Here is a 15,698-nt window from a genome sequence, read left to right as displayed (position 1 = left end):
CACCCATAACCAAAACACCACCCATAGCCAAACACCACCCATAGCCAAACACCACCCATAGCCAAACACCACCCATAGCCAAACACCACCCATAACCAAACACCACCCATAACCAGACACCACCCATAACCAAAACACCACCCATAACCAAACACCACCCATAGCCAAACACCACCCATAATCAAACACCACCCATAGCCAAACACCACCCATAGCCAAACACCACCCATAGCCAAACACCACCCATAACCAAACACCACCCATAACCAAACACCACCCATAACCAGACACCACCCATAACCAAAACACCACCCATAACCAAACACCACCCATAACCAAACACCACCCATAGCCAAACACCACCCATAATCAAACACCACCCATAGCCAAACACCACCCATAGCCAAACACCACCCATAGCCAAACACCACCCATAGCCAAACACCACCCATAGCCAAACACCACCCATAACCAAACACCCCCCATAACCAAACACCACCCATAACCAAACACCACCCATAACCAAACACCACCCATAACCAAACACCACCCATAGCCAAACACCACCCATAACCAAACACCACCCATAACCAAAACACCACCCATAACCAAACACCACCCATAACCAAACACCACCCATAACCAAACATCACCCATAGCCAAACACCACCCATAGCCAAACACCACCCATAACCAAAACACCACCCATAACCAAACACCACCCATAACCAAAACACCACCCATAACCAAACACCACCCATAACCAAAACACCACCCATAACCAAACACCACCCATAACCAAAACACCGTCCATAACCAAACACCACCCATAATCAAACATAACCCATAGCCAAACACCACCCATAGCCAAACACCACCCATAGCCAAACACCACCCATAACCAAACACCACCCATAACCAGACACCACCCATAACCAAAACACCACCCATAACCAAACACCACCCATAGCCAAACACCACCCATAATCAAACATCACCCATAGCCAAACACCACCCATAGCCAAACACCACCCATAGCCAAACACCACCCATAGCCAAACACCACCCATAACCAAACACCACCCATAGCCAAACACCACCCATAACCAAACACCACCCATAACCAAACACCATCCATAGCCAAACACCACCCATAACCAAACACCACCCATAACCAAAACACCACCCATAACCAAACACCACCCATAACCAAACACCACCCATAACCAAACACCACCCATAGCCAAACACCACCCATAGCCAAACACCACCCATAACCAAAACACCACCCATAACCAAACACCACCCATAACCAAAACACCACCCATAACCAAACACCACCCATAACCAAAACACCACCCATAACCAAACACCACCCATAACCAAAACACCGTCCATAACCCAACACCGTCCATAACCAAACACCGTCCATAACCAAACACCGTTCGTAACCAAACATCATCCATAACCAAAAACCACTCATAATCAAATATCGACCATATCAGACTTATCCAAACGCATATAACCATGCACAGCACAACCAAACAACACCTATTATATGAAATTACTTAACTGATATGTTTGCACACAAAATTTGGCAAGGTAATAAATATATCGACCTTTTGTTACATATAATAAGTATCTCAAAGTACCCACACATACTCCGATATATTGGCACGTACAACACAGACACCATCACAGGCATGGTCACATACAGACTTATGTACAGTACAAAAGGCCACCTACACATACACGCAGAGTACTGTATATTTAGCCATGCGATTACATTTTAAACAAAACAGTACAAATACACCGTACATAATACATAATATGCATACTCAAATAAACCATTTGACATACATATATAATCGAATCTGCATATACATCTGCATTGTATTCAATATAGATTTATTAAATATTTATTTGTATTAATTTTCAATGTGTCATTATTGGTTAAATTTTTGAGGTTATCAGGAAGTTCATTATATTCTATACATCAATAATAGGCTACAAATCTCTTCCGTGCCTCTAGATTGGGAACTGCTTGTCTGAGCTTGCGTCTGTCTCTGGTGTTTATGTTATGTACTGTACAGTACATCAAAGGCTGTTGTTAAATGAGTAAGATTATGTCTGTGAGGCTGGTCATGAATAAGTTTCAATCACTCAAGTTTATATATATCAGGAATCTTAAGAATATTATAGGTTTTAAATATTGGAGTAGTGTGTTCATGATTACTGACTTGACCTATTGTTCATATGATTCTTTTTTGTAGTAGCACTAAAGATTTAATTGTAGTTTTTTTAGCCATTCCCCAGACAACATTACAGTATTGTAAGTATGGATAAAACAACGTATAGTTAACAAATATTTTATTTTGTGTAATATTCCCAGTGATTTAGGCAGTTTATTATTTATATGAACGTTCCATGTGAGTTTATCATCAATATTTATTCCTAGATATTTTATTGAGCTACTTCTTTGTATTTTATTACTACATATTTTTAATTCACATTCTTCAAATTTCTTCTTTCCTGCAAATATTAGGTATGTGGTTTTCTCTATGTTAAGTGATAACTTATTACTGGGGAGCCAGGTTGAAACATTATTTAATTCTATATTTAGAATTCTTATTAAAGAGTCAGTATGAGATCCGAAATGAGTTATATTAGTATCATCTACAAAAAGTGTGAATTTTAATTCCTGTGAATAATTAATTATGTCGTTAATGTAAAGCAAGAATAGTAATGGTCCGAGTGTAGAGCCTTGTGGTGCTCCCGTTAATACTGAAGCATAGTGTGAATTTACATTATCCATTACTGTATACTGACTTCTGTTACATAAATAGCTTTTTAGCCAGTCATTCGATATGCCCATTATGCCATAATGATGTAGTTTCTTAAGCATTATTTCGTGGTCTAGTGTGTCAAAAGCTTTTTTAGGTCTAAAAATACACTTATTACAAAATTTTTGTTGCCAAGATTTTTAAGAATTAGATCGATTAATTTAGTTATAGCTAGTTTGGAAGATAGATTTTTCCTAAAGCCAAACTGATAACCAGTTATTATGTTGTTTTTATCTAATAATTCTATTAGCCTGTTATACATAGCTCTTTCATAGATTGTAGATAAAGAAGGAAGCACTGAAATAGGACGATAGATAGAGATGTCATCTACCTTACCTCCCTTGTGGATGGGTAGTATTTTGGCTACTTTCATACTGGTGGGAAAAATACCCGTTTGGAAAGTTTTGCTTATATTATTAGATATAACAGGGGCTAAGACCGAAACTACTTTCTTAATTACTTTCACGTGGATATTACCAAAGCCAGGTGCAGAATCTTTCAATGATTTTATTATTGCAGTAATTTCTCCTACGGTGGTATTTGAAGGGATGAAAGTTGGACATGTGTTTGTAAGATAAGACATTGGAGAAATATTACAATGAGGAATTTTACTGGCAAGCTCATGACCTATATTAGTAAAATATGCATTTATATTATTACTAATAACATGGGGGTCAGTGACTTTCGTGTTGTCAATGATAATATACTCAATTTTAGGATGCTCTTCTTTACTTTTAATTACTTCGTTGATTACTTTCCACATCTGTTTACAATTCCCTGCACTGACAGTAAATTTATTTCTATAATACTGTTGTTTTGCCTCCTTTAACATATTATTAACTCTGTTTCTATATTCTATGTATTGTGCACCCATCGATATAGGTTTTCTTAAGTATTTCTTATATAACTTTTGTCTCTCCTTAATGTGTTCCAGCAATTCTTGTGTAATCCATGGTTTACTCACTCTGTTAGTTTTTATTTTCACAGTTTTTAAAGGAATACTTACTTCTACAGCTTTAATTATTGCGTTGCTTATAGCATTATATTCAGTGTCAGGGTTGTCATCCCCATTCATAGAGTCTATCTTCGCCTTCATAACTTCACACAGGTGATTATCATCTACATTATTATAGTCTCTGTATGTAAAGCAGAGATTATTTACACTACATGTTTTACATTGTTGATGACGGATATATCGAAAATCCGTCAGCTTGAAAATTTTCCTAAACTAAATAAAACAGTCTAAAGAAAAAGAATAGCGGAAAAAGGCGAAACGATGGTGAAAGGGATAATATTTTCAGTACGATGTAACTCCGTTGAAGAAATGGAGTTCCAGCTGAGCCAAACACAGTCACGACAATGGTACTGCCTCCTTGTAAGTCGAAGAAACCTGGCTCGCTAAGTACCCTGAGCGCGATATAACTGAGAGAGAGAGGCGGGGAGGAAGGGGAGGGGAGAGGGGAAGAAGAGACAGACAGACAGACAAAGGACATCGTAACTCATGGTAGTAATGATGAAAGAGTGATAAGGTGATATCGTGAGAGACAGAGAACTGTAAGAAACGAGAGAGAGAGAGAGAGAGATCTGGCAGGCAGTAATGGGGGAGAGAAGAATGTTCTGGTGGAGAGGAGAAAATGTTTGAGGATGGAGAGGTCGGAATAAGGGACTAAGTATTGGAGGGAAGAGGGGAAGTTGGAGAGAGAAGGAGGAGGAGGAAGAAGAGAAGGAGGGAGAAAGAGAGGAGAAGGAGGCTTGTTGGGAAAGAGGAGGAAGAAGAGGAGGAGGAGGAGGTAGTACTAGGAGAGAGACAGAAAGACGAAAGAGAAAGCGAAGAGAGAAAGAAGGTAGCCTAACTGTGTATGGAAGAGAGAGAGATAAGAAGGTAACTATGAGTAGAAGAGAGAGAGAGAGAGAGAGAGAGAGAGAGAGAGAGAGAGAGAGAGAGAGAGAGAGAGAGAGAGAGAGAGAGAGAGAGAGAGAGAGAGAGAGAGAGAGAGAGAGAGAGAGAGAGAGAGAGAGAGAGAGAGAGAAAGAGAGAGAGAGAGAGAGAAAGAAGAATGCAATGCTCTGAGTGGGAAAGAGGTAAGGAGGAGGGAGAATGATATGAGAAGATAATGCTGCGAAAGGAAAGGAAAGGAGAAGAAGGCAAAAGATGGGAGTGAGAATGAAAGACGGTAATGCTGGGAGAGGGAGAGGACGATAAGATAATGCTGGAGGGGGGGGGAAGAAAGAGAGAAAGTGGAAAGAGAACGGGAGAGCAAGAGGGAAATGTGGAGGAGACGCCAGTGCTGGCTGGGAGAAAGGGTCACAGAGGAGGAGGATAAGAGGCGAATACTAGGATGGATGAAGAAAGCTAAAAAGAGTCAATCCAGGGGAAGAGAAAGAGAGGAGGAGGAGGGGAAGAAGTGAGAGGGAAAGAATGCTGGAGAAAGGGGAACAAGCTCTGGAGAGGGAGAGGAAGAAAAAAGTGCAAGGGAGCCAGCACGCCCGCTTGCATATTGATCACGAAAAAAGGACTGAGAGAGAGAGAGAGAGAGAGAGACAGACAGACAGACAGACAGACAGACAAAGAGACATCGTAACTCAAGGGAGCAGTGATGAAAGAGTGGTAAGGTGATATCGTAAGAGACACAGAACTGTAGGACGCAGAGAGAGAGAGAGAGAGAGAGAGAAAGAGAGCGGCGCTGGGTGATGATGGAAGGGACGCGATGTGGACCCGTGAGAGTGGACACACGGCCTCAGGAAACAAGATGGTAAATGATGGAGAAGGCGGCAGGTGACACGAGAGGCCGGAGTCTGATGGTATTAGGAGGCTGCATAGCATTTTTTGTCTTCCCATTTTCCCATTGTAATATGCCACCGTAACTGTCTTAGGCTTCAGAAGTACTCAGATGAAATTTAATCCTCAGGCGTTAGCTGGAATGCTAAAGTAATAATGACCATGTGAGTGTGTATAGATGCAATATTATCACCTTTAGGCTCCTATTCTCACTCTCGGACAAATAAATCGTCTGGCGTCAGCTGAAATTGAATGCCCGAGTTGTTTAGAGTAAGAGAAGATCAATATTCTCTTTAAGTTATAAAATGGTCCAGTGAATTCGCAATAGGTGACTCTAATGTTCTTATTTTAAATTTGAAAGCCCATGGAGAGAAGAGCAGGAGGATCGATAGTACTTTTGCTGTCGATCGTGCTGCCTTCATCCTGCCGCACCATCACCACCATCCCATCCCGCCACACCAGCACCTCTGTACCCATCCCTTCGTTCTCTGTCTGTCACATCAATATTCTAAACGATACCTTCCCTTCGCAAACATCGCCTGTCATACAACGCCGGTGTTCACAAGTATACTTTGTCCCACCCTGCCCGTATCACCATTCACCATCGCAGCCCGTCCTGACTCATTCTCCCGACTACTACACCAACTTTTGCTCCCTCCCCCCTCCATGGAATTTGTAGAAGAAATCTATGACTTACAATTTACCGGCTTACGTACCGGGCGCACCTTCACAGGATACACTTCACAGGACGTGATCTGCCTCCCACCATCGTCCCAGCCAAGTCCATCCACTCCTATTCACACACTCCAGTCAGGCCTAAAACATCTGATTCTAAGGATCTCACAGTACAGAAAAGCTAATTTTTTGTCACACGCCTTCATAACTATGAACTGTAGCGCTGTGTATTGATATCTATCTATCTATATACCTAAGCAGCTTCCCCCAAGGAAAGGGAGGTAGCCGAGACAGGACGACACACTCCCCATTTACTCATCCATTCAAACACATTCCTTCGCATTTTAGCCCCAAGGGGAGAACGGACTGATCCTCACCGCACCACACCGCACAAGGGTCAACTGCGCAATGCAATCAGTGACATCCGCAGCAGGGCCCGACAGCAGAACTGGTTTACCCCTGCCACATCATAACAGACCCATCCCCTTACCCGCACCTGACCTGACTAGCTGATCAGACCAAATGCGGGAGAATATCCCCTCAGGGCTGCGTCATCACTTATTCATTCACAATTTCTCTCCATTTATTTCTGTCACGCACAGCCACTCTTCCTTGCTCAACAGACATCCCTCTCGCATTCAGTGCTCTCTTCACACTGTCCATCCATCCTATTCGTGGTCTTCCTCTCAGCCTTACACCTCTCACATCAGATCTAGTTATCTTTTTCACCAATTGCTCATTATCCATTCTCTCCATATGCCCAAACCATCGCAACACCCTCTGCTCAACTCTACCAGCCATCTCCCGAACAACTCCAGTTCTCCTTCGCACTTCATCATTTCGCACTCGATCCATATGCGTCACTCCACACATACTCCTCAGACACCTCATCTCCATTACATTCAAACTTTTCCTCTCTGCTACACCCATATTCCATGTTTCAGCCCCATATAATGCATCTAAATAGATCTACATGAAACTGAAAGATACGAACTTTCTAATTCGGTAGATTTGGTAAGTGACGGGAGCCATCTTGCTTTGCTATCCTTATCGTTGACTCATAGAGTAATTATGCTAGTTATAACTTAACCCACAGCAAACAGCCTTGAAAAGTCCGATAAGTCTGTCGCTGTTTGTCGTTGTTGTTTGTTTTGTACAACAGAGCTCATTGCTTTAATAGCGATGATCTTTTGCAAACATCTCAATAGGTATGACCTCAATCGATCTGTAAAGACCTGGGTCAGTCTGATGGGGCCTTATATGACCTAAATGATAAAATAGCAGACTGAAGTAGGCTTCAGCTAATACATAGCGTCTGAACATGGCTGAGAGGAAATGTACCAGTAAGACTGACTTTAAGCAGATATATTTTTATTAGAAAAAACAAAAGTTTCGTGAAGGAATCTGAAGTTGCCTGAATGAATCTAAGTGACTCCAAAGTGAAGTATACACACTTGACCAGAATGGAACTGAAGGGCCCACTGAACATGAGGGGATATTGATGAAAGCTACTGGAGCTACTTGAGATTCAAATGACACTGAATAATCCTGAAAATACCTTCGTTTACCTGGCTGATCTAGGATGGGTCGTGGGGTTTGGGGGTTGGGTATGGGAGCTAGATGGGCCTAAAGTGACCTCATTGATTTACAGTTAGACTATTTCATCCCAGTGGACCTGAAATGACCTTAAACTACATGGACCTATTTGATACTAGATCGGAATGAATATGAATAGACCTGAAGTGGTCTGAGCTGACCCCTGGGCTACATATTTCCTGACTAGGTCCTCTGCCCGATGACCATGGCTGGAGAGGACTGTGGTGGCACGGCGGAGGTAGGCGGTCAATGAACGTGCTTTACGGACATGGCTTGCAAGAATACTAAAGAGTAAGTGTAGGAAAAACGGGTAGAAAGAAAAGGTGGAAGCGATTCTTGCACCTTAATGGCCCCAAGTATACTGTCTACCAGAATACCTTTGAATATCAACATAGTTAGCTAAGGGAAAATACAGGAGAATGTTAACCTGTTCTGCGATGAATTACACTACGAAGCCAGCAGTGTTACGAGGCATCCTGAGTCCACGGGCATACAGTCCAAGGGAGAAAGAGAGCCAGGTTAAAAACGTCAGAATTAAGGAAAGGGAGGGAAGGAAGGAAGAGAAGGAGAAAGAAATAGAGGAAGTGAGGAAGGAAGGAGGGTCTCTCTCTCTCTCTCTCTCTCTCTCTCTCTCTCTCTCTCTCTCTCTCTCTCTCTCTCTCACACACACACACACACACACACACACACACACACACGAGATAGAGAGGGGGGGGAGGAATGATGGGGGTGAGAGACGGAGGTAGGAATGCAGGCCTGCTGTGAATGGGAAAATAGAATGCGGTGACAAAAGCGAGGGAGAGGGAAGAAAACTGGAACCTAATGAGGAAAAGAGAGGCGCAAGACTGTGGTAAGATGAGGGGGTGAGGAGGAGGAGGAGAGGGAAGATGAAATAAGGGGATGAGAGAAGGGAAAGGGACAGAGAAAAGGGAGGGAGAAAGGAGGGAGATGTAAAAAGATGTAGAGAAACAGATAGAAGAAGGGAGGGAGGAGGAATGAAGATGAGAGGAAAGGGGTAGAGAAAAAGGGGATGGAGGCCAAATGGGGTACAATGGAAATAATAGACAAAAAACTGAAGAGGAAGAAGGGTATTATACAATAATGAACAAGATACAACGAATCAAAAACTGAATATTTACAGTAGTAAGTATGAATGGTACAACCACTCATTCTGCAGGAAAACTGAGCCATGCTTATTAAAATCACTATCAACAACAACAATAACATCTAAATCACAACTCTACTGCCACTACCACAAAAGAAGTGGATATGATCTAGAAAAGGGGCAAAGGAACAACATTAAAGTACACGTAGAACTAATATTAAAGTATCCAGTGCAAGTGGGTCGCACCTCCATTCACTCATCATTCAAGACTACAGGGTTCACGTTTATTTGGCACAGTCGTCAAGAGAGGTGCCATCTTCGTTAAGTTCTCTGATGATGATAAGTAATCATCATCATCATAATAATAATAATAACCAACAACAGCAACAAAATAAATAATAATAATAATCTATCTATCTATTGCCAAACGCCTCAATCCCGTTTGGGGTGGCCACAAACAAATCGCCTCCAAGTCGCCCTGTCCCCCGCCATTTCACTGCCCTGCTCCCAACTCACACCCCCCTCTCTCATATACCTTTCCACCCCATCCCTCCATCTCATCCTCGGCCTCCCCCTCCCTCTTCCCCCCTCCACCTCACTCACATACACTCTCTTCGTCAGTCTTTCACCCTCCATCCTCTCCACATGGCCAAACCACCTCAGTGTGTTCCTCATAACGCTTCCTATCACATCCACATCCACACCACCACGCTCCTTTATATCCTCATTCGTCAGCCTGTCTCTCCACGTGACTCCACAGGCTCCTCTTAAATAACTCATTTCCACTGCTCTCACTCTTGACTTGTGTCCCTCCAACATCGTTCAAGCTTCACTTCCGTACGTTAGAGTTCGTATCACAATACTGTCATGTAGTAACTTTTTCACTTCCATGCTCACTTCCCTGTTTCTTATCACTGCTTTCAAAGAACCAGCAACCTTTCTTCCCTGCTGTACCCTTTGAAGCACTTCACCCTCCAAACCTCAATCCTTACTCATCACACTACCCAAGTACTTAAACGTACTCACATTTTCCTATTCCTCACCATCCAACCTCGCTGTACATTCACTAACTTCACCTCTTTCAAAGACCATCACTTTACTCTTCCCTACATTCACCTTTCGATTCCGTTTCTTACACACTCTCCCAAACTCATCCACCAAGCCTTGCAGCTCCCCTTCGTCTTCACTCAACAACACAGTATCATCTGCAAACAACAGTACAGGGAGTTTCCAAACACTGTCCTCTCTCACCAGGGCCACTCCAACATCCACTACCCTACCTTGTACCCCTTTTATTACCCCATCCATGTACAGATTGAACAACCATGGAGACATGACATATCCCTGTTTCAAACCAACTTTCAAAGAGAAAAATTCACTTAGTTCACCATCCACACGCACTGCAGCCTTCGCACCATCGTACTTACTCTTCACAGCATTCAACAACTTCCCATCTACTCCATATATTCTTAACACTTTCCACAATCCTTGTCCATCCACCCTGTCATATGCTTTCTCCAAATCCATGAAAGCCGCATACAACTTCTTTCCCTTCTCTAGAAGCTTTTCCACTAAAGATCTAAGAATGATTATTTGATCTACACAACCTCTTCCCTTCCTAAAGCCTCCCTGTTCTTCTCCAACTAATTTCTCTGTTCTTTCTCTAACTCTGTCTATAAGTATCCTACCATACACCTTTCCTATTATACTAAGAAGACAAATGCCCCTATGATTACCAAACACTTCTTTTGCCCCTTTTCCTTTGTCTATCTATCTATCTATAGCCCGACGCCCTAATCCCGCAAAGGGTGGCCGCAGACAAAACGCCTCCAAGTCACTCTGTCACCCACCATTTGACTACCCTCCCCCCAACTCACCCCCCCTCCCTCTTATACCTCTCACCATCCCTCCACCTCATCCTCGGTCTACCCCTCCCTCTCCCTCCCTCCACCTCACCTACATACACCCTCTTAGTCAGTCTTTCATTCTCCATTCTCTCCACATGTCCAAACCACCTCAGTGTATTTCTCCTAATCTTCTCAACCACATCCACATCTGCCCCACAACGTTCCTTCACTTCTTCATTCGTCAACCTGTCCCTCGACGTCACTCCACATGCTCCTCTCAAGTAACTCATTTCCACTGCTCTCACATTTGACTTGTTCCCCTCTTGCAAGGTCCACGCCTCGCTTCCATACGTCAGGGTAGGGATCACAATACCATCATGCAGTGACTTCTTAACTTCCATACTCACCTCCCTATTTCTCATCACTGCTTTCAGTGTACGAACAACCTTCCTTCCCTGCTGTATCCTTTCACGTACTTCATCCCCCAAAGTTCCATCTTTACTCATCACACTACCCAAGTACTTGAATGCACTCACATTCTCCATATCCTGACCATCCAACCTCACTGCACACACTGTGACTTCATTCCTCTCAAACACCATAACTTTACTTTTGTTTACATTAACTTTCAGCTTCCTCCTCCTACACACTGTCCCAAATTCATTCACCAAACCTTGCAACTCCCATTCATCTTCACTCAACAATACTGTATCATCAGCAAACAGCAACACCGAAAACTTCCAAATCTCACCCTCATTCATAAGGGCCAACCCCACATCCACTGCCCTACCTAGCACCTCCTTTACAACCCCATCCATATATATATTAAACAGCCATGGAGACATCACACACCCCTGTTTCAGTCCCACATTGAGATCAAAGAACTCACTCAGCTCACCATCCACTCGCACTGGAGCCCTAGCTCCCTCGTACATACTCTCCACAGCACTCAACAACTTCCCCTCCACTCCATGTATTCTTAATACCTTCCACTTACCTTGCCCATCTGTTCTGTCATAAGCTTTCTCCAAGCCCATGAAGGCAGCATACACTTTCCTTCCTTCTCTAGATACTTCTCCACTAAACATCTTAGAACAAATATCTGATCTACACACCCTTTTCCCTTCCTAAATCCCCCTTGTTCTTCTCCAACTAGCTCCTCTGTCAAATGCCTAACCCTATCAATGAGTATTCTACCATATATTTTACCAGTCACACTAAGAAGGCAAATACCCCAATGGATACCACATACTTCTCTCTCCCCTTTTCCTTTGTACAGAGGAACAATTATACCTGATTTCCAGTCCTCTGGAACCCTTCCCTCTTCCCAAGCCAATCTACACAACTTCCATATCCACTCCACAACAATCTTACCCCCATACCTAAGCATTTCACCACACACTCCATCAATTCCTGGGGCCTTTCCCAGCTTAATCTTCTTCATCGCTTCCACTACTTCAGCCCTACTGATCTCTTCCTCCCTCCTCTCATCTCTTCTTCTCCCAGCCATTCCCCAACCACTTATACTCACACTGCTCTCACTCTCTACATTCAACAAATCCTCAAAGTGCTCCTTCCATCTCCTCAATTTCTCTCTCTTCTCCACCAACAATCTATTATTCCTATCTTTCACTCCCCTATTACTTCTCCTTTCACACTGCCTTACTTTCTTTACCTCCTTCCAAAACAATTTCTTACTCTCCCTCCATTTCACACTCAGATTCCTCCCAAACTCTTCATCCACTTTCTTCTTACTCTCCTTCACCAGTCTCTTAACCTCCCTTCTCCTGCTCACATATACCTCTCTCTTCTCTCTGTCATCTTCTCCCCTACCTCTATTCGCCAACCATTCACCATATGCCTTCTTCTTTTGTTCCACAGCTCGTTTCACCTCATCATTCCACCATGCTGTCCCTTGCACACCCTTGCATCTCCTCCTCACTCCACAAACCGCCTCATACGCTGCGCCTATCTCTTCCGTGAATATCTTACATACGTCTTCCACCCCTTCCATCTGCTCTAGCTCATACCTTCCCAATCTTTTTTCCACCATGCTCTTATACTCTGTCATTTTCTCACTATCTTGCAATTTCTCCACTCTTCTCACAGGAGCTGCTTCCTCCTGTCCTCCCCTTCGCCTCCTCAACCACTTTCTTTGCATCTTTACCTTGGCCATCACTAAGTGATGGTCCGAGACTCCATTCCCCCACCCTCTCCACACTCTTGCATCCAACACTTGTCTTCTCATTCCCTCATCCACACACACGTAGTCTATCATTGCCTTTCGTTCAACAAGTTCACCATCCATCCTCCTCATTTCTCTCCATGTATACCGGTGGATCATCTTATGCCGAAAGTAGGTGTTGGCTATTGCCAACCCCTTACAAGCACAGATGTCCACCAAAGCACTACCATTCCCATCTACTTCAGCTGGCACACCCCACTGACCAACCACTCCATCCACTCGTACATTCCCAACTTGCCATTCACGTCTCCAATCAACAGCACTCTCTCGCTCCTCTCAAACGTGTCCATACATGCTTCTACTCTCGCCCAAAACTCATCTTTCACTCTTGCCACTCGATCCTCTGTTGGAGCATACACACATACAATCGTCCATGCTTGTATACCTACTTTCATCCTCACCCATACAATCCTTGCACTCACTGTTCCATACTCTCTTATATTCTCCTTGCACTTCTTGCTTATCATCAGACATACTCTCTCTCTTGCCCTCTCATTCTCACTGACTCCCGCACATATACCTACACCATATTCCCATTCTCTCACCCTTTCACCTTACCATTTAGTTTCAGTCAGTCCACATATATCCACTTTTGCATCCTCAAGCACCTGAACAATCCTTTGTACAAGGGAATAATTATACCTGACATCCAGTCCTCCGGGACTCTACCTTCCTCCCAGGCCAATCTGCACATCTTCCACATCCATTCTACTACTATCTCTCCCCCATGCTCCAGCATTTCACCACACACTCCATCAATTCCTGGGGCTTTCCCCGATTTAACTTTCTTCATTGCTTCCACAACTTCTCTCCTACTGATTTCTTCCTGTCTTCTCACCTCCCTCCTTCTCCCAGCCATTCCCCAGCCACTTATACTCGCATTACTTCCATCCTCTACGTTCAACAATTCCTCAAAGTGTTCTCTCCATCTGCTCACTTTTTCTCCCTTCTCCACTAGTAATCTATCATTTTTATCTTTCACTCCCCTGCTAACTTCACTTCCATCCTGTCTTATTCTTTTCACCTCTCTCCAGAACATTTTCTTACAGTCCCTCCACTTTAAACTCAAATTCCTTCCAAATTCCTCATCCACTCTCTTCTTACTCTCTCTTACTAATCTTTTCACCTCTCTCTTTCTTTCTACATATAACTCTCTCTTCCACCTCTCAACTTCTTCCACGCCCCTATTTCTCATCCATTCATTGTATGCTTTCTTCTTTTGTGCCACAGCCTGTTTCACCTCTTCAGTCCACTACGCTGTTCCTTGCACCCCCCTCAGTCTTCTCTTCCTTCCACACACCACATCACATGCTGCACATATTTCTTCTGAAAATATCTTACACACACCTTCCACGTCTCCCATCTGCTCCAATTCATATTTGCCCAATCGTTCCTCCACTTCTCTCTTATACTCTGCCTTTTTCTCATCCTCTTGTAACCTTTCCACTCTCCTTGCAACTACTCCTTCCTCTCGTCTTTCCCTTCTTCTATTCCTCCATCTTACTTGCATTCTAATTCTGGCCACCACCAAGTAGTGGTCAGAAAGTCCACTCCCCCAACCTCTATACACTCTTGCATCCTTTATACATCTTCGCATCCTTTCATCCACACACACATAATCAATCATTGCCTTCCTTTCATTCAGTTCACCACCCACCCTTCTCATCACTCGCCATGTATACCTGTGGATCATTTTTTGCCTGAAGAGGGTATTGGCTACCACCAACCCCCTCCCAGCACAAATGTCCACTAACGCCCTCCCATTCTCATCTATCTCAGCAGGCACGCCCCACTCACCAACTATTCCATCCACCTTCGCATTCCCAACTTTACCATTCATATCACCAATCAAAAACACTCATTCCTTCCAAACTTTTCCATGCACACTTCTACATTTGTCCAGAACCCTTCTCCCACTCTTCTAGCACGATCTTGCGTTGGTGCATACACACACACAATCGCCCACATTTGTATTCCAACTTTCAACTTTACCCACACAATCCTTGACCCAACTGATCCATACTGTCTTATGCTCCTCTTCCATCTTTTTCTCACAATTATACATACTCCTTCCTTTGCCCTCTCATTCTCACCTACTCCTGCACATATACCCCATCCATACTCCCATTCTCTCACACTTTCTCCTCTCCATCTTGTTTCAGTTATTCCACATACATCCACTTTCGCACCCTCAAGCACCTGGACAATCTCTCTCTCTTTCACCTCATCGTTCGCTCCCCTTACATTCCAAGTTCCAGTTACCATGTCCTTTGTCCGGTCCTTGGTCGTCATCGTTTGGTCAGTCCTTGTCCGAGGCTTATTGTTTGTTTTTTTAGTTAGTTGTTTTCCGGGGAGGGGCACTAACCCTTTTAGTCGCCTTGTACGACAACAACAACAGCAACAAAATGATAATAATAATAATCATCATCATGATCATCATCATCATCATCATCATCATCATCATAATAATAGCGACAATAAGAACAGCAACAAAATATATAATAATAATAATAATGGAAATCACAGCGCTGAAGGTACTAATAGTTATTTAATCCCTCACACCGAGGGGTCTCCAAAGCAGAATACAATCGCCTGGCGATTACAAGAA

This window comes from Coenobita brevimanus, chromosome 70, assembly GCF_032717465.1.
Source record: "Coenobita brevimanus isolate Jiangsu-jjx chromosome 70, ASM3271746v2, whole genome shotgun sequence".
Lineage (NCBI taxonomy): Eukaryota > Metazoa > Arthropoda > Malacostraca > Decapoda > Coenobitidae > Coenobita > Coenobita brevimanus.
The sequence above is the reverse complement of the archived record's forward strand: the minus strand, read 5'-3'. Positions refer to the sequence as shown.